Consider the following 25298-nt stretch of genomic DNA (forward strand, 5'->3'; position numbering starts at 1 on the left):
CTGGGCACAAGAGAAATTACAGAACAATGACAGATTATTTGCACGCGTTCTATTTAGCGACGAAGCGACATTCACCAACAGCGGAACCGTAAACCGGCATAATATGCACTATTGGGAAACGGAAAATGCACGATGGCTGCAACAAGTGGAACATCAGCGACCTTGGCGGGTTAATGTATGGTGCAGCATTATGGGAGGAAGGATAATTTGTCCCCATTTTATCGATGACAATCTAAATGGTGCAATGTATGCTGATTTCCTACGTAATGTTCTATCGATGTTACTACAAGATGTTTCACTGCATGACAGAATGGCGATGTACTACCGACATGATGGATGTCCGGCACATAGCTCGCGTGCGGTTGAAGTGGTATTGAATAGCATATTTCTTGACGAGGTTTGTTCGTCGAAGCACCATACCATGGCCCTCACGTTCACCGGATTTGACGTCCCCGGTTTTCTTTCTGTGGGGAAAGTTGAACTATATTTGCTATTGTGATCAACCGACAACGCCTGACAACATGCGTCAACGCATTGTCAATGCATGTGCGAACATTACGGAAGGCGAACTGCTCGGTGTTGAGAGGAATGTCGTTCCCCTTATTGCCAAATGCATTGAGGTTGACGGATATCATTTTGAGCATTTATTGCATTAATGTGGTATTTACAGGTAATCACGCTGAAACGGCATGCGTTCTCATAAATGATAAGTTCATGAAGGGACCAGTATCACATTGGAACAACCGAAATAAAATGTTCAAAACTTACCTACGTTTTGTATTTTCATTTACAAATCCTACCTGTTACCAACTGTTCGTCTAAAATTGTGAGCCATATGTTTGTGACTATTACAGCGCCGTCTATCACAAGGTGAAAAAAGAGGTCCAACTAAAATAGTCATATCTTAACGTACTACACGAATATGTAATAAAAAATGGAGGTTCTTATTTTAAACAGCGGAGGTGATATCCGTTTGACCTATGGCAGCGCCATGTAACAGGCCAGCCATAGCGCCATCTGGTGTCCCCCCTCAAGCTAGACAAGTTTCGTTCTTTGTAGTTTTTTCGTTTGACGCTTATTTCGTGAGATATTTGGCGCGGTCACGACCAATGGACCACCCGGTATAAAATATTAAAACTAATCTGTCTATAATTAGCGTTGTTGTTGTTGTGGTCTCCAGTCCTGAGACTGGTTTGATGCAGCTCTCCATGCTAGTCTATCCTGTGCAAGCTTCTTCATCTCCCAGTACTTACTGCAACCAACATCCTTCTGTATCTGCTTAGTGAATTCATCTCTTCGTCTCCCTCTACAATTTTTACCCTCCACGCTGCCCTCCAATGCTAAATTTGTGATCCCCCGATGCCTCAAAACATGTCCTACCAAGCGGTCCCTTCTTTGTCAAGTTGGGCCACAAACTCCTCTTCTCCCCAATCCTATTCAATACCTCCTCATTACTTATGTGATCTACCCGTATAATCTTCAGCATTCTTCTGTAGCACCACATTTCGAAAGCTTCTATTCTCTTCTTGTCCAAACTATTTATCGTCCATGTTTCACTTCCATACATGGCTACACTCCGTACAAATACTTTTAGAAAAGAATTCCTGGCATTTAAATCTATACTCGAAGTTAACAAATTTCTCTTCTTCAGGAACGCTTTCCTTGCCATTGCCAGTCTGCATTTTATATCCTCTCTACTTCAACCATCATCAGTTATTTTACTCCCTAAATAGCAAAACTCCTTTACTACTTTAAGTGTCTCATTTCCTAATCTATTTCCCTCAGCATCACAGGATTTAATTTGACTACATTCCATTATCCTCGTTTTGATTTTGTTGATGTTCATCTTATATCCTCCTTTCAAGACGCTGTCCATTCCGTTCAACTGCTCTTCCAAGTCCTTTGCTGTCTCTGACAGAATTGCAATGTCATCGGCGAACCTCAAAGTTTTTATTTTTTCTCCATGAATTTTAATACCTACTCCGAATTTTTCTTTTGTTTCCTTTACTGCTTGCTCAATATACAGATTGAATAACATCGGGGAGAGGCTACAATCCTGTCTCACTCCCCAACCGCTGCTTCCCTTTCATGCCCCTCGACTCATAACTGCAATCTGGTTTCTGTACAAATTGTAAATAGCCTACCGCTCCCTGTATTTTACCCCTGCCACCTTTAGAATTTGAAAGAGAGTATTCCAGTTAACATTGTCAAAAGCTTTCTCTAAGTCTACAAATGATAGAAACGTAGGTTTGCCTTTTCTTAATCTTTCTTCTAAGATAAGTCGTAAGGTTAGTATTTCCTTACATGTTGCAACATTTCTGGGGAATCCAAACTGATCTTCCCCAAGGTCCGCTTCTACCAGTTTTTCCATACGTCTGTAAAGAATTGGCGTTAGTATTTAGCAGCTGTGACTTATTAAACTGATGGTTCGGTAATTTTAACATCTGTCAACACCTGCTTTCTTTGGGATTGGAATAATTATATTCTTCTTGAAGTCTGAGGGTATTTCGCCTATCTCATACATCTTGCTCTCCAGCTGGTAGAGTTTTGTCATGACTGGCTCTCCCAAGGCCGTCAGTAGTTCTAATGGAATGTTGCCTACTCCCGGGCCCTTGTTTCGACTCAGGCCTTTCAGTGCTCTGTCAAACTCTTCACGCAGTACCTTATCTTCCATTTCGTCTTCATCTACATCCTCTTCCATTTCCATAATATTGTCCTCAAGTACATCGCCCTTGTATAAACCCTCTATATACTCCTTCCACCTTCCCGCCTTCCCTTCTTTGCTTAGAACTGGGTTTCCATCTGAGCTCTTGATATTCATACAAGTGGTTCTCTTTTCTCCAAAGGTCTCTTTAATTTTCCTGTAGGCAGTATCTATCTTACCCCTCGTGAGATTTGTCCTCTAGCCATCCCTGCTTAGCCATTTTGCACTTCCTGTCGATCTCATTTTTGAGACGTTTGTATTCCTTTTTGCCTACTACAGTTACTGCATTTTTATATTTTCTCCTTTCATCAACTAAATTCAATATTTCTTCTGTTACCCAAGGATTTCTATTAGCCCTCGTCTTTTTACCTACTTTACTTTCAGTTTATCCAGGTCGCATCTCCTTAAATTAGCACCTTTTTGTAGTTTCTTCAGTTTAAATCTACTGTTCAAAACCAATAGATTGTGGTCAGAGTCCACATCTGCCCCTCGAAATGTCTTACAATTTAAAACCTGATTCCTAAATCTCTGTTTTACCATTATATAATCTATGTGATACCTTTTAGTATTTGCAGGATTCTTCCATGTATACAACCTCCTTTTATGATTCTTGAACCAAGTATTATCTATGATTAAGTTATGCTCAGTGCAAAATTCTACCAGACGGCTTCCTCATTTCTTCCCCCCAATCCATATTCACCTACTATGTTCCTTCTCTCCCTTTTCCTACTGACGAATTCCAGTCACCCATGACTTAAATTTTCGTCTCCCTTCACTACCTGAATAATCTCTTATCTCATCATACATTTCATGAATTTCTTCATCATCTGCAGAGCTAGTTGGCATATAAACTTGTACTACTGTTTTAGGCATGGGCTTTGTGTCTATCTTGGCCACAATAATGCGTTCACTATGCTGTTTGTAGTAGCTTACTCGCACTCCTATATTTTATTTATTATTAAACCTACTCCTGCATTACCCCTATTTGATTTTGTTTTTATAACCCTGTATTCACCTGACCAAAAGTCTTGTTCCTCCTGCCACCGAACGTCACTAATTCCCACTATATCTAACTTTAACCTGTCCATTTCCCTTTTTAAATTTTCTAACCTACCTGCCCGATTAAGGGATCTGACATTCCACGCTCCTATCCTTAGAACACCAGTTTTCTTTCTCCTGATAACGACGTCCTCTTGAGTAGTCCCCGCCCGGAGATTCGAATGTGGGACTATTTTACCTCTGGAATATTTTACCGAAGAGGATGCCATCATCATTTAATCATACAGTACAGCTGCATGCCCTCGGGAAAAATTACGGCTGTAGTTTCCCCTTGCTTTCAGCCGTTCGCAGTACCAGCACAGCAAGGCCGTTTTGGTTAACGTTACAAGGCCAGATCAGTCAATCATCCAGACTGTTGCCCCTGCAACTACTGAAAAGGCTGCTGCCCCTCTTCAGGAACCACACGTTTGTCTGGCCTCTCAACAGATACCCCTCCGTTGTGGTTGCACCTACGGTACGGCCATCTGTATCGCTGAGGCACGCAAGCCTCCCCACCAACGGCAACGTCCATGGTTCATGGGGGGGATAATTAGCGTATCATTGTTAAAGAATAGAGTTATCTTTTTATTTTTTATCGCATTTTTTCGTAACTGCGTACGAATTTAGTACAATGCATTAATATTTGTTACGAAGCCTGTATCTTGCCATGGCTTTGAGATGGCGTACTGACACACGCGTCATTAGAGCGCGAGCGTGAGGTGCGAGGGTCGTGAGGTGACCCCATGTGCGGCGACCTTGACGGGCAAGCGTCGCTGACGGTTGCGTCTGTACTGCGAATTTTTCGCAGAAAATTGAGATTTAGACTCTACAATATGATATTGTTGTTTTGATATTTACCTACGTGGACCAGTCATCTTACTTGTGTGTAAATATCACACTTTATCATTTATAGATGTATTGTGTTTTAATTTCATTTACTTAGCGGTCTCCCCACGAAACGACGTTTGGCTCAAGATAATACTACTTCTATTAAACTTAAAGGGGGCAATAAAGCTTTTTTTCTTTTAAAAGGTTTTTTGTATTATTTTTTAAATTTTAAGTTTTATTGCAACGTACTAAACGTTAGATTTTATTATTAGACACGGTACGTTCCACACACTATCCCCACATTCACACGTGTACTTTTCGGCACGAAAATGTGACAAGGGATGGTGCCTCGCCGAAATCAGCGTGTTCTTACTGTAGGTGTATTTTCATAAATATTATTACAGTAGCAAGTTTTTGGCAATGCAGTAATAAACTTCCGATTTTAAGTTTCAGCCTGCAATTTTCATTCTGACTTTTTTTCTTCTCTTTGATATTTTGTACACATATGCGATTTGTGTGTTTTTTTTCTTATTTCACACATACAGTCATTGACTATTTTTAGTATACATTTAGCTAATTTAGGTAAGATAAGCAGTAAGCAGTGGCGATAGTTCTAAATTACGTGGCGAGAAATTGGGCTGCCATTACGCTGTCTTGCAGAAGGATGACTAAACTAATAGGACAAAGTCATTTGGTTCAGTACTGACTTGTAGATCTCAAACAACGACAGAAAGTCTGCAGGAATATCTCTTTATCTTTTGCAGATTAGTCACAATCACTATTTTTCTGCTTTCTATGTGCTGAAATGGGCAGCTCCAAATGCCAAGAATCATCCATGTTCGTCGACAGTAAAAGATAACCATATATTCTCACTCGCTTCTGTTTAGATTTTTTTGAGCTCAAAAATCCGGTACTACGTAACGCGATGTAGCTGTTATGTACTACTTAGCTGGCTGAAATCACTTTTTCTTCGTTTAGGTATTGGAATTTTAACAACTGAATAGACTTTCATATAATGTAGCTGAAAACCATCTTGATTAAAGAAGCCTTCAAATTAAAAAAAAAACTGCATTGAAATGGAACTTGTCTTTTGGGAGCTACGATGCCAGAGACAGGTACACAGATACGAACGTTATACATACAACACCCCTCTGATTGCGTCGGGAGTCAAAAAACTGCCGGCGCTGCGTAGTAACGGTGGCTGACTCTGAACGGCAGGTGCCACTGCAGAGTGCCCCCACCTGTGGCGTCACTTTAGTTGCGTGTGTGGACACAGCTTTACATCCTCTCATGATCTGATGACACCTGCTGTTAATCAACTCCAGTTAATAAGCTGCTTTGGAACGGTAATAATAGCCACCTAGGCGAGAATGATGTTGCCTCACTGAAATCACCTGCTACGAAAATCGTTTTGCTGAAAGAGTTGACCGCGCTCCAGCTGTGTACACGTTATCACAGGACTCAGCTGGACGTCTCAGCTAGACAACTAGCAGACCACTGCTACAGCCAATAAGCAACAGAGCTACTTTAAGTTAGGAGACTGAAGGTTGAAGATCGCCTACTATGAGGCTACGACTCACTTCATCCTTTAATGATCCTCGGAGACTGTGTCGTAAGACCAGAAAGACTGCGAAGCAATTAGCAGCGGATCAGCTTATACTCTCTTATGTTTCCATCTAATATCTTTTTACGATGGGACTGTCCAAGCTTTGTGTGCGATTCACGTCTAATTCGCAGGATGCTATCTATTAATGTTGAGAACTGCAGTGTTTTCATCACTTTTAATAACGTGAATATGTCCAAAAGATCGAAATATCATTGATGGATATTGCAATAAATTTACAGTCAATGCTGAACACGGTCATTTAAAAATTCACTATAAAGAAGTCGCACATTTTAATAAAATATTTTGTTGGACAGTCACTTTTACCTTGAATAGCACTGTTACTTCTCGTAGCCTGGTAGGGCTGTGACTAACTTTCGCTTAAAATGTTAGCCCCAGGAAAGCTCAAAAAATAATAACTATTAAATCAAGAAATGTTTGAAAAATTATGAAGCTGAGGACTATTTACCACGTAGTGTACGTCTATCTGTCCGAAGAGTCAATAAGCACCAATTAACGGCGCTATTTTGGAGTAGTCAGGTAGGGTACACTGAAGTATTCCGAAACCGCACCCACAGGGTTCCCTACTTCCGAGGCCGTAAAATAAAAGTTCGGACCTACCCGCATTGTAGCGGTCATGCAAATTTTGCGCATGACGTTCATGTGAAATACGGTGCATAATTTTATACATAGGAGTTTAAAGCGAGAATCTGATCTTTAGTTATTTAACTTCACCTACGAAATAACCGTGCAACAGTGGAATGATAGGATAAAAATTACTGAACTTCTCTAGAAAAAATAGCTTTTACAATTCGAGGTATTCTGTAATGGAAATCCTCCTTACAGCCATGATGTTTTGTGATGTAACATAATTCGACCCAACAACTGTTGAGCAAAGTAAGCTGTATTTCTCCAGTGCAGACATATTTTGTAACTGTAATGTATCTCAGGAGTTCGTATTAATGTCATCATAAAAAGAGGGATAAACAGAGGAGGTAAAGCATATCCACGTCCCGTCGACACTGGAACCACGGTGACTTCCACACCTCTAGAGCCTGAGAAGTCCACATGTGAAATAACACATTTTTCACGATTTATTAATTTTAACTTTTAATCTTAAGCTTATTTGTTCTAGAACTCAGGACATTTCAGGTACTGATTGTTATTTAGGTGGTAGAGGATCCAACAAGATTTTCTTGAAGCTGTTTATTTTTTTCCGGGTGGTGCGGGAAGGGGGAGGGTTAAGAAGGGAGTGGTTAAGAGGAAACTATCAATGTCCCACATCGAAATTTACGAATAACAAAAGCGAGGAAGACTTGATTCCCCCTTCTACAATTCAACGTAGCTCGAACATTCACTTTTTGTGTTTCGTAGACCTACTGTTTGCAAAAGGAGTGACAGATGGGGGTATAAATCTCTCAAACAAAATGTCAGACATTGAAATAGCCACATATAAATAAATATTGAGACACAGTGCCTCTTACTTCAGTAAACAGTGTAATTGAACACCATGCTGACGTAATAATGGTAATTTATTTTTATCTGAGCGTGTGTAGCCACATTTCGCAGCTCAAACATCAACAGCACCCAGCTTCTTCTAATTCAGAAATGAAGATTGCCAGAAGAACCTATTCTCATGTCCGATTGCGATTAATACAACCATGAACAATTTTAAAATTAAATCAGGTAAATGAGTACAGAGCTCAATATACCATCGACGGTGAGGTTATTAGGGGCGTCATAGTAGCTCGGACTGGACAAGAAGTGGAGGCAAAATCGACCGTGAGCTTTTTCGAGGAACCATCTGGGGGCAACTGAACGGATGGCCGGGTGCCACTCTAATGCCTTAGCTACTGTAAAAGTGTATCGATAGCATTCTCTCCAAGTTAACTTTCTTGGTATCAGCACATTGAGGAAGTCCAAATACAGTCCTTATTCCAGGACATTTAACTAGCATTAAGAACAGTTCCAAATCTAACATTTCTCATGATAGTAAAAAAAAAAGTTTACTTCTGATTGTACATACCTGATTGTAACAAAAAAATAATTAATCCGATTAGTAGGTAAATACTTCATTCAGAATGTTCTAAGTGTCATATCAGTATTCTGAGTAATTCAGGGTGTCAGTAATGTAACTTTTAAAAGTTGTTTCTTGCAAAGAGGGAAACATGAACTGACAACTGTTAATAAGGCAATTTGTTTACATTAACACTGCCGTTACCTCTTTCTAAACGACACGTTTTTCTTCCGACTCTGTTGACGTTTATATTGCATTTATTATTGTTTACATTAGTCATTGTTTGTTTTACCAACAACTAATGTAAACAACATGTGTAATATAAACGAAAGCGGTTGCCTGAAGATGACTCGGTGAGTTCGAAATTGATAACAGGGCTATTTGTGTAAATAGACAGCATTATTGTAAGTAGATGGTTACTGTTTTCTTCTTTGCCAGAATCAAAGTGTACTTTGTACACAACTGCAGTCTCAGGAAAGTCCAGTTTCAATAAAATAGCAGGAAGGAAATATTTGTTCCAACTGCAATTAATACTGAGCCTCTATGTTTTATCTGTGATAATAGACGTACAAAAATAGAGCATTAGCTTTTAACTAATAGAACCGTCATTAGAAAAAAATCACTTGTCATATTTATTAAATTTCGGGACTCCAGAAGGAATTACAGCTTGGCGGTAAGACTACGTGTCATCTACTAACGCAGGTCTTAAAGACGTCCTCCACTGTTTTTCCCCTGAATCAAACCCACGAACTTACAGCGGAGTACTCAAAGCACAACAGCACCGAATACGCGTTTTGTGAAAAAATGTCACTTAGAACCTTTTTTATTTACACTGTTCAATTAACAGTCCTCTGCTCCTTGTTACTGACTACCGAAAAGATTTTACCAAGATTAAATAACATTTAAACTTATATTTGAAATCATATTTTCATATGTTCCACCCGATGACTGTCTAAATATATCTTAGCTAAGTTTCCTCCAATGTTATTCCTTTAATTGTCAAAAAGCAACTCTCCGTAAAATGATTTCTTTTCAGTTACGGAACACATCTTATTAATAGTTTGATAACCCAGCTATGGTTTCTCTTCTTAGCCCTGGAGTATTTGAAATTTTAATGGACATTTTCGAAAAAGTTTTCTTACAGAAATTGCCACTAAGTTGTAAAAAGAAATTTAGAATCGGTTATGTGGATCATGCATTGTTTTTACGGGCTTGTATTATAGGACCATTAAGCACAACCGTAAAGCATTTAAACTGAACAAAATAAAATACAGTTTACGATGGAGCTCGGAAGCTCTTGTATATTCTTGGACATTAACACAGACTGTTCACAAACCACCACTTCGCATTTGCAGAAAAACAACATCTGGCAATATAAAACAACGAACATGCAGCTTCGCATTCGATGGTGTATCACTTCATAATGATTACATTACCAGAACACGCTTTTCAGTGAGAATTGCAGATCATCAAACTATTCGTTCTTAATAATGGCTATAGTTCTCATCTGGTTGGTAATATTGTATGAAAAAACAAGAATGCGCAAATTTCCACCATTTCTGAACGATGCCTAACAAGAACCTGTCTGTCCCATTTGTCTCGCAGCTCCAGACATGCGTTCCACAATAACAACGACGTAGCAAAATTTTAAGCCTCACAACGAAACATTTGGCCTGTAGTGGTGTGTATGTATACAATCAGTTGTAAGCGATATTGAGAAATACACTCCTGGAAATTGAAATAAGAACACCGTGAATTCATTGTCCCAGGAAGGGGAAACTTTATTGACACATTCCTGGGGTCAGATACATCACATGGTCACACTGACAGAACCACAGGCACATAGACACAGGCAACAGAGCATGCACAATGTCGGCACTACTACAGTGTATATCCACCTTTCGCAGCAATGCAGGCTGCTATTCTCCCATGGAGACGATCGTAGAGATGCTGGATTTAGTCCTGTGGAACGGCTTGCCATGCCATTTCCACCTGGCGCCTCAGTTGGACCAGCGTTCGTGCTGGACGTGCAGACCGCGTGAGACGACGCTTCATCTAGTCCCAAACATGCTCAATGGGGGACAGATCCGGAGATCTTGCTGCCCAGGGTAGTTGACTTACACCTTCTAGAGCACGTTGGGTGGCACGGATACATGCGGACGTGCATTGTCCTGTTGGAACAGCAAGTTCCCTTGCCGGTCTAGGAATGGTAGAACGATGGGTTCGATGACGGTTTGGATGTACCGTGCACTATTCAGTGTCCCCTCGACGATCACCAGAGGTGTACGGCCAGTGTAGGAGATCGCTCCCTACAACATGATGCCGGGTGTTGGCCCTGTGTGCCTCGGTCGTATGCAGTCCTGATTGTGGCGCTCACCTGCACTGCGCCAAACGCTCATACGACCATCATTGGCACCAAGGCAGAAGCGACTCTCATCGCTGAAGACGACACGTCTCCATTCGTCCCTCCATTCACGCCTGTCGCGACACCACTGGAGGCGGGCTGCACGATGTTGGGGCGTGAGCGGAAGACGGCCTAACGGTGTGCGGGACCGTAGCCCAGCTTCATGGAGACGGTTGCGAATGGTCCTCGCCGATACCCCAGGAGCAACAGTGTCCCTAATTTACTGGGAAGTGGCGGCGCGGTCCCCTACGGCACTGCGTAGGATCCTACGGTCTTGCCGTGCATCCGTGCGTCGCTGCGGTCCGGTCCCAGGTCGACGGGCACGTGCACCTTCCGCCGACCACTGGCGACAACATCGATGTACTGTGGAGACCTCACGCCTCACGTGTTGAGCAATTCGGCGGTACGTCCACCCGGCCTCCCGCATGCCCAATATACGCCCTCGCTCAAAGTCCGTCAACTGCACATACGGTTCACGTCCACGCTGTCGCGGCATGCTACCAGTGTTAAAGACTGCGATGGAGCTCCGTATGCCACGGCAAACTGGCTGACACTGACGGCGGCGGTGCACAAATGCTCCGCAGCTAGCGCCATTCGACGGCCAACACCGCGGTTCCTGGTGTATCCGCTGTGCCGTGCGTGTGATCATTGCTTGTACAGCCCTCTCGCAGTGTCCGGAGCAAGTATGGTGGGTCTGACACTCCGGTGTCAATGTGTTCTTTTTTCCATTTCCAGGAGTGTATATGTTGTGAGTCAGAGCTGTGGCAGTTACGTTATCGGAACATGAGATGTTCTAGAAACCAAGAAAGACAGATTTTACTTTTGCGGTACGTTTTTAACAGAAAACCACATTTATAGTGTAGATTGAGACATTTTAAACACATTACTATTCGCGAAAGTAGTGGCTTTAGTAGAAACATGAAATCAAAAAACATATGACCATTTACTTTTTATCCTCTGTTAAAATAAGTTTCAGGCATGCCAAATTTAAGTTACAATATGAAATTTAACTGTATTTTTCATTTTTATTATGTGTAAGGATTATCATACAATATACAGAAAATAATGTTTTCCTTGGTACAAAATATGTATCTCAAGATTCTACATGTGTTCTGTATCAGTATACGATGCATGTCATTTCATCTGTGATTGCGACATTCACTTCTCATATGAGGATGATAGCAAGCTGATTTGCAACCAAATAAATAGAATTGGAAATACTCCATGGAACTGTTTCCTGTTTCATGAGAGCAGTCATATTCTGTCAAGCAACGATGGATAATTCAGTTACAGTGATCAGTTCATTACTTTATCAGGTGTACAGTTGCGTCTCAAGAAATTATTGCGTCCAACGCGCTACTAGTTGTGCAATAACTTAGTTGCTAGTTCTACATCTGAGCCACTTATTATAGCAAGTAATCATTGGTTGTACTGCTGATACCGTCGATTCGCCAGGATGTCTGAACATGCATGACGAAGCACACTCCATGTGTCTTAAAGCGTAACAAGTGATAACAGAGGATGCGATTTCAGTGCCTCGCCCAGATAACAGTTTCAGATCCGACTGAAACCCACAGAAGTATGAAACGTAATTACTCATTGGTAAAGCAACCACAGTCCTGGCCCTGGCCCTTAAGGTTCTCTTCCACATTCGCCGTTTAGTAATACGACTGCGCGGTGCAGAGTGGTTGAAAACGCAAAAAAGTTTAACTACGAGTACAGAGAGAGTAGCGGTAAATGTGCAATAAAGGGTGCAGGTGTCAAGACGGTAAGCGCAATTTCAGGGCGCAATCGCATTGTTAAAGGCCAGCGATCAGTGGAAACTGCCAACTGACACGTCTGGTTTGGACTGGGGGTGTTTCCAGTAAGACCGAAGACCGGTTATCAACGCGGGATGCACCAGAACTGTGTACGAAACGCTAACAGCACCACTCGTGGAACACGTAGCAGCTGATGATTAAAAATCATTTTTTAAATAGTATGAAACTTTGAGAGTAAAAATATAAGACTTTTCGAATGAAAATAGGCTTTTCTTTTTATTGTCCGTGCAATTGGCCAGTTTCAACAGTAGATCATTTTCAAGAACATATTTTAAGCTTTGTCCTTCATCTCACCTACTATATTGCTGGTACATGTGGACGGCTATACATCGCACATCTGCTTGCATGTGGTACAAAAACAATATAATAGTGTACATCATTACTTTCCTTAGCCCGTACAAACAGCATTCAGCTGCGATTGCGCCCTGAAATTGCGTTTACCGTCTTGATGCCTGCACACTTTATTGCACATTTACCGCTACTCTCTCTGTAGCATTTTGCTGCACTGTAGTATTGTTTTTGTGTCACATACACACAGAACTATGATCTATACTTATCTTTATCCACCAGCGATGTCTTAAAATGTGAAATGAAGCTTGAAACTTAAAATATGGGCTTAAAAACTACTCACGGTTGAAACTGGGGGATAATAAAAAGAATACGGCCAACTTGGACCTAGTTTTATTTCGGCTGTGTACCCCCCCCCCCCCCCCCCCCCATAAATAAAATTTGAAGTGGCAAGAAGCCATTTCGCACTCTTAAACAACTTTGGAAATAACGTGTAAGCTCTATAAGGCTACCAGTGGATAATGCATTTGTATTTACGAAACTCGAAACGACAGTAAATTGTAGCGAAACGCAGGAAGAGCAGCAAATTACCCACGCTTGTTGCAGTGACTAGCAGTTGAAGATCAATGTAAATTAAAGTAATTTATAATTTATAAACAGGCGAAAGCATCCAATGTTACGTGATTGTTTATCAGTAATTCCAAACCTTAACAACGGTAAACCAATAGCATGCGACAAGAGTGACCTGAAATGCAATGGCCACATAAAACTAGGTGTAGCAAAAGCAGACACTGGATTGAGATCTTCATTAGAAAAAGCCTACGGAAAAATAATTTACCCACAGCTCCTTCAGTTGTATTTTGTGTACTGCGTATTTCTGTTGATCGTTAAGCAGGCAGGTTTAAGAAGTTAAGAGACACAACGAGACGTGGGGCGTATTGTCACCGGTTTGTTTAGTAAGTTCGAGAGCTCCACGTAGGTAATCACACTCTCCAGACGCGTTACCTCACGTTTTACTGTTGACTTTCCGAGAGCGTACAATCTGAAAAGATCTGATTATACTCAGTAAAAGGAAATGAGTGGACTCCATTTGGAGAAAGTCAGTGAAGATGCACTGACAAGAAACGAAACCTTTCGGAATTGATTATATCGTCTAGTATAGATATGTTCGGATAGCTTAATCGTTTGTTTTGTCCTACCACCTAGGATTTCGCAAACAACGTAATTAAAAACAAAACTGCGACGCTGTGAGGATGTGCTGTTTACGTAGACACAGAACCTTTTAAAATAAAGAAAGTCCGCAAATAGAAACAGTGGTTTCAAAGGTACCATGTCGATACATTGCCATAGCAAAATGAATTTTTTGACATTGCTCGGGTTACAAGGACAAAAGTTGAGACTATAATCAGAGTCTTTACTGTAGTAAGATCGTCATCTAATTTTTTAGTTACTATATGATTACCAGAGTCTTGACGAAAAGTACAGAATTTAATTTTTTATTAGTTTCTGTAGAAGAAAATCAGTTAAATTAAAAGAAAATAATTTGAGTTGCGATATCATTTGCTGTCACGTTTGAACGAAGAAATGGCGGAAGAATGTACTACGCACAAGTCACAAATAATTTAAGTAACGGATAAGAATCCAGACAAAAAAAGGCATCATTGGCACAAAAAGGGGTACACGAGCGTCTCTGGAGAAAAAGAACACTTGCGGGTGACACGGCAGATAGAAAGTCTGTCATCAATCAAATTTCTTAGGCTATAAATTTTATTTTATTAGTTATCCACTCGTCACGTAAGGTGACGGGACACTTTCTCTTATTGTATCTGAGCTTGAGATGTTTAAAGGTATGATTAGGGAGCTGACGGCAAACTCTGTGTTGTGTCCTCTGACTGGCCCAGAATTCTATTTGCCGAAGCTGTGATAGGCAATATATCACTTCCTTTTAATCGCAATATATGAAATGGCCGTTACGAGAAAACCAGAGAAATTCGTACGAAAATTTTGGGACGTTCTTCTCACTGAACATTTGACAGTGGGACGGAATAGTGTCACCTGAAGTACACTTTTCTACGCGTAAGGCTTGCCGGGTACAGACGTAGATACAAAGGTTGCTCATATTATAGCAGTGGGTCAGTTCTAAACAAGTATTTGTGTCACACATCGTATCTCACCTCCCTCTCGCCGTCAATATTCGCAACCCCTTTAGTTTCTCGGTATTAAAAGTAGCGTTATACTTTTGCTTTGTTAAGTTTTCGTTCATATCTTTCAGAAATCATTTAGGCGCTCGCTTGATTAAAATGTCTAGACATTTTCACTTGTCAATGACGAAGATGGAAAATAAAAGATTACACCATATCCTGTTAGGTGGGCCTAGAACCCGCGCCAAGCGAATGAAATTTGTTAGTTTCATAAAATATTTGCATTTCTTACGGTATTTCCGGGATTACTTTTAGCTCAGTACTCTTACATGATAAAGCACATCCGCGTGGCTGCTCAAAGCTAGAAAAAAAAATTTCTGTGGCTTTCAGATGTGAGGTGGAAGATGGTGCGACGAACCTCCTAATAATTTAACGAGTGGGGTCGAAGCAGCATACCACGGCAACGAGTTTCTTTCTTCTCAGCTGATCTGTATACCATAAGCAGCAGTTTTACCGGAGTTTTTAAACATCGATAAGTTATATGATATAACATTGATATAATTAACACATTTTGGGATACAAAATTTTGAAAACTACAGCCCACAGTGGTGAACGCAATTAATTTGTAACCTAGGTTTCGGTAGGACAAGGGACACCTTCTTCGGACAAAATTAAAACTAAATGTTACAGCATAACGTAGCAAAAAATAAGAAAGCTGACGTCATACCTGAGAGCGTCAGATAGTCAGAATTAAAATAACATTTAACAGAGGGGCAAGCGTCTAGGAGCTGCCATGTGTCATTTGCTACATTCAACACAAAACTGAAACATCATGTGACTTGTGCGCCACGGCAACTTCAAGGCAATACCGCCATCTGGTGCCTAATTGGTAAAACAAGCTATTTTGTAAACATATCTCGTAACTGCAGACAGGGAAATGAACAAACACCTGAACGGTGTACATGAAGTAATTACAATAGCTGGATACTGATTGACATAAAATACAAGTAATAAATGACTATCTGTAGTACAAAAATTCCAGAATAAATGCATAAAGAAGACATATACGAAATAATCCATTGAATGACATCTCTGCTTGCTATAATAGATACATTATAAAAAACAAAAAAAAAGGTTTTTTAATAATTTCCGTATATGAGCCATAAAAAGTAGAAAGAAAAGGTATCTCTGAATCTGCAAGAAGTAGTTGGGACATCAAAGTGTTAGATCTTGTGAAGCAGCGGCTTTATACCATTGAAACAACTTCTTCCGCGCAACTGCACCTGCTCGTTGAGAAAAAGTCCGTTATTCGAAAGTGAATGCTTGAAAATTTCCAACTTCTCCAAAATATCAAGTTTACTCCCTTATATATGCAAAATTTTCAACTTCTCAACCCCCTTAGGAGAGTGCCCTGTGATTAACAGGTGATCTGCAAAAGAAGAACTCGGGGAACACGAACCGTTTTTCCTCAGAAAATGTTCTTTACAGTAAATTGAAAAGGCACGTCATGTTTGAACAATATAACAGGCACAGCAAGTGTCATGAAATCTTGTAGACACCGGAATTCTGCAGAGGGCTAGTAGTTGACTTTAAATTATAGATGACATTTTTTCTCAAGTTGTTATTTGTAGAAAAGGCAATATTACATTTATATTTAATCTGAAGCAACCTTTGAATCTGGTATGATAATGGACCTAAAAATGTAATTGAGGAGAATTTTTTCTCCGATTCTTCTGGAACACTGATGAAAGAACCAAGTGTAGTGCCCTTCTTGCCCTTTTTTTCCTGAGGATATCATCTACAAACCGAGCTTCGTAACCATTATTGAGCGCCACAGTTTTAATAAGATTAATCTCATTATTAAAGTTTTCTTTCTAGAGGGGAATGGAAAGTGCTCTGTGAATAGCCGAGAAAAAGAAAGCATTTTTGTGAGAGGCTGGATGCGTAGAAGAAGCTGGAACGATTTGATAAGTTTGATTCTCTTTACGGAAAATGTTGGAGGGAATTCTGTTTTCAGTTAATGACAACGTAAGATCGAGGAAATTTAATTATCGATTTTCATTTTGTAGTTCAAAAGTGAACTTAATATTATCATGAAAATCATTAAAAAGATTGAAAATGTGGTTGATTCGATCAGGAGGACCTTTGTAGACTACTAATATATCGTCAACGTTTCTACACTAGGTATCTGTAGCTGAAAACAACGTAAAGAATTTCACCTCTCACGAATTGATAAAAATATCGGCAAGAATTCCGGCTAGCGGTTTCCCCATGGCTAGGCCGTTATTTTGTTGGAACAGTTCCCCATTAAACTGAAAGTAATTGTACTTAACTACAACGGTGATCAAATTCATGAAATCTGTAATTTCTTCATCACAGATACCTTTCTTAAACCTACGCAGATTTTACTCCACAATCTTAAGAGTTTCTTGCACGGGAACATCGGTGTAAAGGTTTTTTTTATGTCTAACGAAAACGATCTATTAGCCTGGTCACAGTCTATGTCCTCCACTTTGCGAACTACAGTAGCGCTATTTAAGACAGAATAGCAATGAGTGAAGACAAAAGACTTTCTCAGACGTTCATGTAAAAATCTAGCAAGTTTATGATAAGCACTGTTCTGACTGTTCGAAATCGGACGAATGGGATGGCCAAGCTTATGTAGCTTAAATTGCGCTCTTAATTTGGGAGGTTGTGGATTCATATTAATAAGAGAGTTTCTGTGAAATGGCTTAAGTAAGAAATTGGCGTTGTTAAAAGCTGATCTGATTTCTTTCTGGAGGGAGGTAACAGGATCGACTTGCAGGTCAGAAATACCATTTTCTTCGAAAAAAGACATGGTTTTCGAAATATATTCTTCATTACATGCAATGAATAGTGAAGAGCCCTTATCAGCTTTCATTATAAGAGCATCATTACCTTTAAGTTTTTATTAATATTTTTAATCAAGGCCTTGTCATTACCTGAGGCATTAGGGGAAGCAGCCTGACATTTACTGAAAATATTTGTTACATCATAAGCAATCCTAGTTTGCACAGCGCTATCCATTTTATGCAATCTAAACCAGTTTTCAGGTCTGGTTCAAATGGCTCTGAGCTCTATGCGACTTAACTTCTGAGGTCATCAGTCGCCTAGAACTTAGAACTAATTAAACCTAACTAACCTAAGGACATCACACACATCCATGCCCGAGGCAGGATTCGAACCTGTAACGGTCGCTCGGCTCCAGATTGTAGCGCCTAGAACCGCACGGCCACTCCGGCCGGCCTTTTCAGGTCTACAAGGACATTCTGCACGACCTGCTTGTTAGTCAAATCTGGTTTAACATTATACTTAGGCCCTTTTTCTAACAGACTTGTTTCTGCTTCTGTAAAATTAATATTAGTGTCATTTAAAACTCTGTGATAACAGACAAGTTCATTTACTTTAAATTTTTCGCAAGATCTCTCTGGTGGAAAAAGGCAGAAAAGTTTACTGATTTTCTTTTCATGCTTGTACATAACATCTTGTTTATAATTCTCTAAATAGTCATTAATTTGTGACCATACAACACCGATATTAACATTAAACAAATCATGGCACAATTTTGTAATTTAGAGATATAGATCGTAAGCCCCTTCATTAAGAGCATCTTTTTTGGCATAAAGCGATTTTATGTTATCTGAAATTAATTTTTTTACAATAGGCCTGAAGCTCAAAGGATCATTTTCAGAATTTCTGAAGTTAATAAAAGCCCTTAAATAAGTGGGGACTAATTCCCTATGTTCACATTGCTTATTAAAACACATGGACATGCTGGTATTTAACAAATTCTTCTTTAAGTCTTTATATTTAGATACAGCCTTAGATACCCGAGCAGGCAAAAATCTTAAGGTTTTGTGTTGACTATAGCAAGGGACACATGGCAGCCCATAGTGGCTTGCACATCTGTTGCATTTTATTTTAATTCTGACTATCTGAAGCTTTCTGGTATGACACAAGCTTTCGTATTTTTTGGTACATTATGCTGTAACATATAGTTTCAATTTCTTTCGAAGAAAGTGTCCCTTGTGACACCGAAACCTTGGCTACGAATTAATTGTGTTCGCTACTGAGGGCTGCGTTTTTCATAATTTTGTATTATATAACAGTCGCTGATTGACAGCCATGTTAAAAACCTTATCATTTTGGGATATTAAGCATTTTAAAATTTGTGATTTACAAAACTGAATAAAATCCAATTGCAATGCTAGGTATAATACACAGAATTTCCAGAGATTTTATGAAATTCCCTGAGATTTCCCCGATTTTTCCAAATTAAATGCAATACACTGTGGACACCAGGTTTTCAAGAAGAATCGCCACCCTACATGTTATGTGCAGCCAGCTCAATAGTAATGAAATAGAAGAAGGGAAGACTGTTATATTACACATAGACCATATTGATTCGTGAGGAATGCCGAGGTACATTTGAAGACTCATTTTGATAGTGTTCATACGTCCCATTATGTGACGCATTTGTACACAATTGCAGTTTCAGAAAAGTCAAGTTTCGATAAAATAGCACTGAGGAAATACTTGTTCAAACTGCTATTAATACGGAGGCACTATGTTCTATCTGTGATAATAGACGTACAGAAATACAGCATTACCTTTCAACTAATAGAACCGTCATCAGAAAAAACCACTTCTCATATTTACTAAATTTCGGGTCTCCAGAGGGAAGTACAGCTTGTCGGTAAGACTACGTGTCATGTACCAACGCAGGTCTTAGAGACTACCTCCAATGTTTGGACAATGGACCAAACCCAGGAACATACAGAGGAGTACTGAAAGCACAACAGCACCGAACATGCGTTTTGTGAAAAAATGTCACTTAGAACCTTTTACATCTTCACTCTTCAATTAACAGTTCTATGTTCCTTGATACTGAGTATCGAAAAGATTTTACCAACAACAAATAAAAATTCAAACTTAAATTTGGAATCAGATATTCGCAGTTCCTATGGATAAAATTAAATATATACTAGTACATCTAATTCTAAACTAGTATCGCATGACATTTTTAGCTTAGTTTCAAATGTTCCCTCCGATGACTGTCTAAATTGAACTCAAATAAATTTCTTCCAATTTATTACATTAATCGTCAAAAAGGCAGTCCCCGTGAAATGAATTTTTTCCAGTTACAGAACACGCCTTATTAATAGTTCAACTATGGATTCTCGTCTTAGTCCTGGAATATTTGAAATTTTAGTGAGCATTTCCGAACATGTTTTCTTACAGAAAAGGCAACTAAGTTGTAAAATTAAATTTAGAATCAGCTATGGGATCATGCGTTGTTTTTAGGGGCTTGTATTATAGGACCATTAAGCACAGCCGTAAAGCATTTAAACTGAGCAAAATAATATACAGTTTACGATGGAGCTCGGAGGCTCTTGTATATTCTTGGACATTAACACAGACTGTTCACAAGCCGCCACTTAGCACTTGCAGAAAAACAACATCTGGCAATATAAAACAACGAACATGCAGCTTCGCATTCGATGGTGTATCACTTCATAATGGTGACATTATAAGAACCAGCTTTTCAGTCAGATTTGCAGATCATCAAACTATTCGTTCTTAATAATGGCTGTAGTTCACATCTGGTCGCTAATATAATTAATAATTTCAGATTTCCGCGAACGGCTACCTCCTATTCTGCTCGACGGTACTCCAATACCATATCAGAAAACAGTGAAGAACTTGGGTGTAACTTTGGACGAGCATCTCAACTGGGCGGAGAATACAGTCGCAGTGTGCCGAAAGACGTCTGCTTGTCTCTATGCTCTCAAAAAGTTTCGGAACATATTCCCACAGGACTTGAAACGCCAGCTCGTGCAAGCACTCGTCCTACCGAACCTCCACTATTGTGATGTGATTCAACAAGGCATGAGTAGTGAAAACAAAAGATGGCTAGAGCTAACAATGAATGCCTGTGTGCGTTACACCTGCAACATTCACCGATATGATCATGTTAGTGCTTCATACTCCGAGCTAGGGTGGCTGCGGCCGGACAAACTGCGTGACTACCACACTCTATGTCTACTTCACCAACTCCTCGTCGCGCAAGCACCCCAGTACCTAGCTTCAGAGATTAAATACCTGTCATGCCATCATAATCGAAACACGAGGTCACTCTTATCTCGTATCCTAACAGTGCCCACTCACAAAACAAAAACTTTTGCAAACTCCTTCTCAGTTGCCGCTGTCCGCCTCTGAAACAAACTGCCCGTTACCTTGAGGAAAATTCAATCTCCTGTTGCTTTTAAGAATAAGTTGAAGCATTTCCTACTATCATCCGCATAAAATTCTCCACAAAATTAATGTACAAGGCCAATCCTCTCATCTGTCAAATTGCAAAGCTAGCGTCTCCTATCTTGCTCCTGAGATGCCTTCCTCTTCACCTATCTCTATTAGCCACGCAGTCTTCTTTTCCTTTATATTTCCTTAATTATGTTTCATTATGTCTCTCTATTCTTCTCCTCCCTTCACCATCAGTCTCCCTCATACTCCCTGCTGCCATCACTCCTATCTAAAATCTTTCTCTTCAATAATGTATTTTTCCAGGTGTACCATTCTTATTGTTTATCTCACTTATTGTATTAGATGTAGTTTAACATGCCTACTAAAACATATGAATGTAAAATAAGTAGAATGCCTGGTTAAATGTAAGAGAGGGCCTAATGGCCCTAATCTTTCCAGGTTAAATAAATAAATAAATAAATATTGTATGAAAAAACAAGAATGCGTAAATTTCCACCACTTCTGAAGGATGCCTAACAAGAACCTGTCTGTCCCATTTGTCTCGCAACTCCAGACATGCGTTCCACAATAACAACGACGAAGCAAAATTTTAAGCCTCACAACGAAACATTTGGCCTGTAGTGGTGGCTACAATCAGCTGTAAGCGATATTGAGAAATATATGTTGTGAGTCAGAGCTGTGGCAGTTAGGTTATCGGAACATGAGATTAGCTAGAAACCAAGAAAAACAGATTTTACTTTTGCGGTACGAACATAAAACCACACTTATAGTGTAGATTGCGATATTTTAAATACATTACTATTCTCAAAAATATTGGCATTAGTAGAAACACATGAAATCAATAAACATATGACCATTTACTTTTTATCCTCTGTTTAAATAAGTTTCAGGCATGCAAAACGTAAGTTACAATATGAAATTTAACTGTATTTTTCATTTTTGTTATGTGTAAGGGTTATCATACAATATACAGAGGTAGAGCACTGACGTGCTGCAAAATTACCATTACGTGTATATCGCTGTATTGTGGCCGTTTCTGTTTCAGAGCTGGGTTCTAACGCATCAATTGCTTTCGATAATTATATCCTGTGACTGTCTTTATCGTTTCAGTTGCTACGAACACGTTCTCTCTTACACCGCCATGCCGGTCTTCGACATCAAAATCACCGTTCGTAAGGCGTTGAAAACATTCTCTGTGCGTTCTTCACTAGTATTTCCCTCACCATTCGTCTTACCCAGAATTTTAAGAGCCACAGCCGCAGATTTCTTCATGTTAAAGCAGAAAATTAAAACTTCCCGTAAATGGCGAGTAATGGATACGTAAGTTGACGTACTTAGTCGAGAATAACCTTATGATGCAATCACAAATCGACTAATATTTTTACGGCATTATGTTTACAGACGCCTAACCTTATTGTATTACAGCTATGACCAGTCACCAGCACTCCACTTGCCGCTACTGCCGTCTATAGCAAAACGGCGAAGCAAAGTTGTAGACGTAATACTTATAAATTATACTTCAGGTATTTAAATACAGTTAAGCGGAGTATTCCGTATTTGCCTAGATGTTAAAAGCAGTGAAATAATTTACATCAGTGTGACTGCAATTCACACGTAAGTGGTTGTCAGAGGGCTCATCGTATCACTTTAGGACTATTTCTCTCCGCGGACCATTCTCGAATACGGCAAGGAAAGAAAAAAAACAAAAAAACCAGTTCACTCTTTCCGTGCAGCTCTGATTTACTTTTTTAAGATGATAATTTCTCCTGCTTAGGTGGTTAGAAACGCCATTGCTTTAATGATTGCCACTCCAACCCGCATATGAAATTTTTTTTCGCTATAATGCAAAACGACCTGCTCTTCGTTGAACTTTTTCGATGTTTTGCTGTATCCTTACTGATACGGATGCTATACAGCGCAGGAATCCTCCAGAGGAGGACACAAGAATATGGTGTAGATAGTCTCTTTTAGTATCTTGTTGCATCTTCTAAGTATTTTGCAAATGAACGTACTCTTTAGTTCTGTTACTCCATAATATTGTCTATCTAATCGTTCCAACTTAAGTTGTTCGTTATTGTAATTAGTATGTATCTAGTTGAATTTACAGCCTTCAGATTTGTGTGACATATCGTGTAACCAAAATTTAACGGATTCCTTTCAGTGGACATGTGGATGATACCACACTTTTCGTTGTTTGGAGCCAGTTGCCATTTTTGCACCGTAGAGATCTTGTCTACGTCATTCTGAAATTGATTTTGACCTTCTGGTGACTTTACTAGAGGGTAAACGTCGGCATCATCGTTAAAAAAAGTCTAAGATGGTTGCTCAGACTGTCACCCAAATCGTTTACACGATAATAGGCAATCAAATGAAAGCAACACAGATGGGAGAAAAGTAAGTACGCTGTTTATTATTTCAAAAGTAATCGCCATAAATGTTTATACACTTAACCCATTGTGAGATAAGGCCAGTCCCATCATGGAAAAAATGTCTGTGGTTTCCCACGGAACCACGATTGTACCCATGCGTGGACGTCTGCTTTCAAAACAAATCGACGGCCACTGACAGCGGACCCACGTGCTGTCAAGGTTGTCTGGACTGCGCTGGAGAAGTTCCTCCATTCGGTTCCGATCGCTCCCCACAAGATTTCTGTATTTCTGGATCCCTGAAGGACATTCGTGGCGGTCGATTAACTTCGGACGGCGAGGTGCACGCCAGGGTACCATCTGGTTCCGTAAGCAACTGAAAAAGTTTTTGCGCGAAGACACTCACCGCTTTGTGACACCTTGGGATAAATGTCTTAAAAGTTATTGCTATTGCTTGTGAAATGGTAGTGCGTTTACGTACATTTTTTTCCCATCTGTCTCATTTTTGTTTGACTGCTCCATACAGATTAGATTAAGCAGACCCTATAACACTTTCCTGGGGAGTGCGATGTATCATTTCTGCTTTAGTCGATGACTTTCTGTCAGTTCCTACCATATGAAAGCAAATCTACCCCGGTTCTAGCATCCCTCTTATCCTTCCCCTGTAGACATTTACTTTCCAGGTTGTGCTTTTTAGTGAGGCGGCGTATGCTTACCAGTGCTTCACCTTGAGCGAATTCTACCTCTTGCTTCGTTGGTTCTGTGTCCACGCCTTGTCATTAAATACTATGCAGGTCTTTGTTCTGACACTCACCTGCTGCAGCCGTGTTTGCGACACGCCACCCTGAGTACGGCGCCCTTATCTCCTGTTGTAATCCAGTTACCTGCACTGACTGCCACCCGCCCGGTCCGTCACGATACCTGCAATTTCTAATGTGCCGCGGCCGATCTCCCCTTCCTTCACTGTCGAAGATTTCTGAACGACAATACAAAATATAAGCAGTAAGGTTACTAATTTTCGTGCTGGGAATTTGTCCCTCTGTAGATTCTCAGCCGATGATCTGCAATTCTGTTAAATCGACAGAGATGTTATTGACTTCTTGTTAGATTATTAGAACCCATGATGAAGCTGGTGTTTCCCTGTACACTCATCTCAGAAGTTCACTACTCCGTCTTTGGCTACACAATAAGAATTGTGCTGCGCAACACGCAATTCTTACCTTCCTAGCTGAAGAAGTGAACAATTTTGATAACTCCTACGCACGTCATTCATGAACTAATGATGGTGTGCAGTTTAGGGTTTCGTGACTTGTAGGGAGCGGTGGCCATCCATGTCGTAGCATGCACCTGGGAATAGGAAGTAAGATTAGGGTTTAACGTCCCATCGACAACTAAGTTATCCGTTCGCATTTGAGAAAAATGCAGAAGGCAGTAGTTTTTGTAAACTTCGAACCCATCATACTGGCATTTACCTTCAGAAATTTAGGAAAATTATTGAGAGCGTATATGTGAACCTGTAAAAGGAGATTTAAAACTCCGTCTCGCGGTATACAACAGATCAGCCTTGTTCGGTTCCAAAAGCCAAAGCGTTGTACGATGGCCGAAATTTACAGACCGTATTTTATATAGATCTAATAAATAACGAATAACAACCATGATCTTTTAACAGCTACTATGTTCCACATATGTTATGAGATTTGTGCATAGATTAGTGTAAAACATACACTCCTGGAAATGGAAAAAAGAACACATTGACACCGGTGTGTCAGACCCACCATACTTGCTCCGGACACTGCCAGAGGGT

This window comes from Schistocerca gregaria, chromosome 1 (assembly GCF_023897955.1).
Source record: "Schistocerca gregaria isolate iqSchGreg1 chromosome 1, iqSchGreg1.2, whole genome shotgun sequence".
In the NCBI taxonomy this organism is placed as follows: Eukaryota; Metazoa; Arthropoda; class Insecta; order Orthoptera; family Acrididae; genus Schistocerca; species Schistocerca gregaria.